Genomic DNA, 5,246 nt, shown 5'->3' on the forward strand with positions numbered 1-5,246 from the left:
AATAACAGAAAAAAATTACCTGTTGAATCCATTGAATATGATATTCAAGTTACTAATCCACTAGGTCAGAGTGTGATAGTTAACTTAGTTTGTTGTAAATGTCCACTGAAGGTTAGAGGTTGTGAATTCTCTGCTAATTTGATGTTATTACCCTTTCGGGAATTTAATGTTATTCCAAGTATGGTTTGGATATCGTTTCATGACGTTATGGTAAACTGTAGACAGAAATGGATTGATTTGAAATGTCAGATCGGAGAAATGATTTCAGTTGAGTCTAATGGATTGAATAATGCTATTAGAATCATTTCAGCTATTTCTGCACAGATATTGATACATAAAGGTAGTGAAGTTTTTCTAGTATACATTCTTGATACCAAAAATATAGAATTGAAGTTAGATCAGGTACCGGTTGTTAGTGAGTTTACTTATGTGTTTCCTGAAGACTTGTCGGGTTTACCTCCTGATCATGAAGTTGAGTTTGTGATTGATCTAGTTCCTGGTACTGCACCGATATTGATATCACCATATCGCATGGCACCAGCTGAAGTAAAAGAGTTGAAAGCACAGTTGCAAGAATTGTTAAACAGAGGGTTTATTTGACCGAGCATATCTTTCTAGGGTGCACCTGTGTTGTTTGTGAAAAAGAAAGATGACTCTTTGAGATTGTGAATAGACTACAGACAGTTGAACAAAGTCATGGTAAAAAATAAGTATCCATTGCCACATATTAATGATTTGTTTGATCAATTAAAAGGTGCCAAAGTGTTCTCGAAGATAGATCTTAGATCCAAGTATTATCAGTTGAAGGTTAAAGATTGTGATCTGTCAAGACTATTTTTAGAAGTCTTTATCGTCATTATGAGTTTCTGGTAATGCAATTTAGTTTGACTAATGCCTTTGCTGCTTTTATTGATTTGATGAATCGAGTTTTTCAACCTCATTTGGATATATTTGTGGTTGTGTTTATCGATGATATATTGATCTATTCCAATACGGAATCTGGGCATGCTCAACATTTGAGAATCGTGCTATAGACTTTGAGAGAAAAACAATTGTATGCAAAGTTCAGTAAATGTGAATTTTGACTTTGCGAAGTTGGATTTTTGGGTCACATAGTATCATCTGGCGGGATTCGAGTTGATCCGAGTAAAGTTTCTATTGTGATGAATTGGAAAACTCTAAAGTATGTTTTTGAAGTGCAAAGTTTCCTAGGTTTAGTAGGTTACTACCGTTGTTTTGTTAAAAACTTCTCGATTATTGCTTCACCAATGACTAGGCTATTACAGAAAAATGTCGAGTTTGTTTGGTCCGATAAGTGCTAACAGAGTTTTGATCAGCTGAAAAACATGTTATAGAAGCTCTAGTGTTTGCTTAGCCTGAGTCTAGTGTAACATATGTTGTTTACAGTGATGCGTCTCTCAACGGTTTGTCGTGTTTACAGATGAAAAGAATTATCCTACTCATGATCTGGAGACATTATTTATACAGCGAGAAATGTCGTGTTTACAGATCACAAAATTTTAAAGTATTTGATGATTCAGAAAGAACTGAATTTGAGAAAAAAGAAATTGGTTAGAAATACTAAAAGATTATGACCTGGTTATTGATTATCATCCAGGAAATGCTAATGTGGTTGCGGATGCACTCAGTCAAAAGTCTTCATTTTTTGCACTTCAAGTATTGAACGCTCATTTAGCTCTGAATAAAGATGGTTCTATACTGGCAAAGTTGAGAACTAAACCCTTGTTTCTACAACAAATTTGAGAATTGCAAAACAAAGATTCGAAGTTGATGTTGAAACGACAATTGGTTCAAAATAATAAGATTATTGAGTATAGTGTTGATGATAATGGTGCATTACGTTATCGTGATAGGATTTGCATTCCAAATGATCTAGATTTGAAACGTGATATTCTATCTGAAGCTCACAGTAGTACGTATTCTATTCATCCTGGTAGCATGAAGATGTTTTGTGACTTGAAACAGATGTAGTGGTGGCTGGGTATGAAACTAGAAATTTGTGAATTTGTAGCTAAATGTTTAATATGTTAGCAGGTAAAGGCAAAGCATCAAGTACCATTAGGTTTACTACAACCTATTATGATTCCTGAATAGAAGTGGAAGCGAGTCATGATGGATTTCGTTCTAGTTTACCTGTAACTCTGAAAAAAAAGATTTGATCTGGGTTATTGTTGACAAATTGACTAAATCGGCACATTTTATTCCAGTTAGAACAAATTTCTCACTTGAGAGATGAGGGAAATTATATGTATCTGAGAATGTGAGATTACACGGATTTTCAACATCTATTATTTCATGTCGTGATCCTAGATTTACATCGAGATTTTGGAGCAAACTTCACGAGGCTTTGGGTACTAAACTCAATTTCAGCACAACATTTCATCTTTAGATGAACGGGTGATAAACCGTAATTTATACATATTTTTATCCTATGCCTAGCATATTTTTGGATGATTTACCCTTAGATTTGGTAGACCACACGCCGTGTCCTACATGTGAGAGTAAAAAGAGCGAGAAACGGGCCGAAAACAGAGAAAATGGACCAACATGTGAAATCAACATGGAGTGGACTTCTGTACATGGGTAGACCACACGCCCGTGTCCTTTTAGTAGAATTGAGCATGACTTACACGGGTAGACCACACGCCTGTGTCTATTTAACAGCCTTGAACACGGATTGATAAAATCAAACACTGGCGTGTCACACTGGTGTGTCCCTGTCGAGCCCAAGTCTAGTTCTATTCGGAAAAGGCCACTCTTGAGGGATTTTTTGCATTCTAAAGCCTATTTAAATACACTACAGGAGGATTAGAGGGGGCACACGAAGTAGGAGGCAAGGAATTACTCGAAGAAAGCCGATTGACCCATCTCAGAAGCGGGATTCACCTTCAAGACTGAAGATCTCCCTTCAATTTCCTTCAAGAGTTATTGGGTTTTCTTTATGTGTTGTTATCGTAATTCTTTTGAGATATTTTCTTTCATAAATATGAACTAAACCCCCTAAATACCTAAGGGGAATGAAACCTAAGACAGATCTTATTATTATCTAAATTGTATGATAAATATTTGACTTGTTCTTAATTATAAATTATTCTTGTTTTAATATTCCAGGATATTGATTCAAGTACTGATGTGCTTATCCAAAGGAGCAAAAGTCCCTATCTAAGAGCAGATCTAACATAATTAAGCGGAGTTGATTGCACGCCTAGAGATAGGGTGATAAGATTTTGCTGGATTAGGGTGAAACCTAATAAGGGAATCGATAGATCGAGTTAATGCAACACTAGGGAGTTAATTAGAAAGAGATTTCAATTAATCAACCTAGGGTTAGACGTTGTTAGTCTCGAGAGAGATAATAATATAAATTAGAGATTTTTACAGATCAAGTCCAATGAATAAATCGCCTGATTCTGAGTCAAATAATAAGTGAAGTCTAGGTGGATTTTTCCTTCGGTATTGTCTGCATCAATCAATTTTACCCAAAAATTATTTCTCCAGTTTACTTCCTGTGCATTCTTAGTTTAGTAATTAGTTTAGATAAAACAAACCCCTTTATTTTTAGACTAGATAATAAAAAGAAAGTTAATACTAGTACTTTTAGTTTCTTTGGGTTCGACATCCGGTCTTGCCATAAGCTATACTACTGTTTGATAAGGTGCGCTTGCCTTTGTCGTGATAATAGTTAGTTTTCGAGAACGGACATTCATAAATTATAAAACTTATTGCACGTATAACATCACATGATCAAGTTCTTAGAGTCGTTGCTGGGAAACTAAGATATTAGGAACACTTAATTTTTATTACTTTAGCCATTTGATTTTTATTGCAATTTAAATTTTTATTTTATTTTCTATTTTTTTGTTTAATTGCTTCTGGCAGGTTTTTATAGTGCATGACTAGAAGAAACCCATCTGGACCATTACTTTTTGATGGTGAGATTGATTACACAGCTCGCAGAAACCAAAGAGAAATAAGGCGAAGCCTAACATACACAAAGGAAGAGCAAGAGAACAATATTCACACCACAACCGAGGAGATGGCTGAAAATCAGCAAAACCCGCTTCCTCCTGTGATTACTGTTGATCTAGTAAATTAGAATCTTGCTCCACGCACTATATATGATTATGCTAAACCTACTTTAACAGGAACTGAGTCAAGTATAGTCAGGCCTGCTGTTGCTGCAAATAATTTTGAATTGAAACCTAACACAATTCAAATGATCCAATAGTTTGTTCAGTTTGATGGTTTGCAGGACGTGGACCCAAATGCTTATTTGGTGAATTTCTTAGAGTTTTGTGACACTTTTGAGTCAATGGCATTTCTGATGATGCCATTCACCTTCAGTTGTTTCCCTTTTCATGAAGGAACAAAGCTAAAAGTGGTTGAACTCGTTACCACGAGGGTCAATCACTACTTGGGAACAAATGACCGAAAAATTTTTACTTAAATATTTTCCGCCGGCTAAAATGGCTAAGTTGAGGAATGATATCTCTTCTTTTGTGCAGATGGATCTAGAGACATTCTATGATGCATGGGAGAGATATAAGGACCTATTGAGAAGGTGCCCTCACTATGGGTTACCTTTATGGTTGCGACACGCCCGTGCTCACTGCCCGCGGTTAAGACTGACAAAACAACATGGACGTGGACATACATACATGGGCGTGGGCCGAATTTCAGACGCACCCAAATTTGAAAATCACGATACACACAGGCTAAAATTAGGGCACACGAGCGTGCCCCACGGTTGTGTGCCCCAATTTCTATATAAACCCCTCACTATTCATCATCCCCTTCCCCAAAAAAACCCTACACTAGCTGCTGAAACCTATTTACATGCCCTCACTCCCATGCCCGTGGCCGGCCGACAGCTCTCCTCAAATGACTAACTCCTCCCTCCACCATGCTATTGCGTTTGTTCACTCTTTCCTCTTTATTATCTTCATTTTTTTTCTAATTTTATGATCTATTCTTGCTTTATTTGACTGTTTTCATAGTTCTACTGATAGTTCTTTGCCATTTTTATGATACATTCATTCATTATCATTCCCATATCCATTCATCCATTAGTTATTTCCTTTAGCATCATCCTCGGGTCCTACCTCTAAGATTCGCCACCCCTTTATTCAGTTTCCTTTAGGACCCCAAGAAGAACCTTTTCAGATACTTCGGGCTCGACCCTTAGGTGCGGGCCGCTACATTGACTAGGCCGCACTTGAACAAAT

General features: G+C 36.6%; 1 non-coding gene across 1 annotated transcript; it reads right to left on the minus strand.

The window, feature by feature from the left end:
* Positions 1 to 4,493: 4,493 nt before the first annotated feature.
* On the minus strand, positions 4,494 to 4,600 carry LOC121208988 (small nucleolar RNA R71). The gene has a single exon (XR_005904107.1). It is a non-coding gene; the product is annotated as a small nucleolar RNA R71 (small nucleolar RNA).
* Between the last annotated feature and the right edge of the window lie 646 nt (positions 4,601 to 5,246).

This window comes from Gossypium hirsutum, chromosome A10 (genome assembly GCF_007990345.1).
Source record: "Gossypium hirsutum isolate 1008001.06 chromosome A10, Gossypium_hirsutum_v2.1, whole genome shotgun sequence".
NCBI lineage: Eukaryota > Viridiplantae > Streptophyta > Magnoliopsida > Malvales > Malvaceae > Gossypium > Gossypium hirsutum.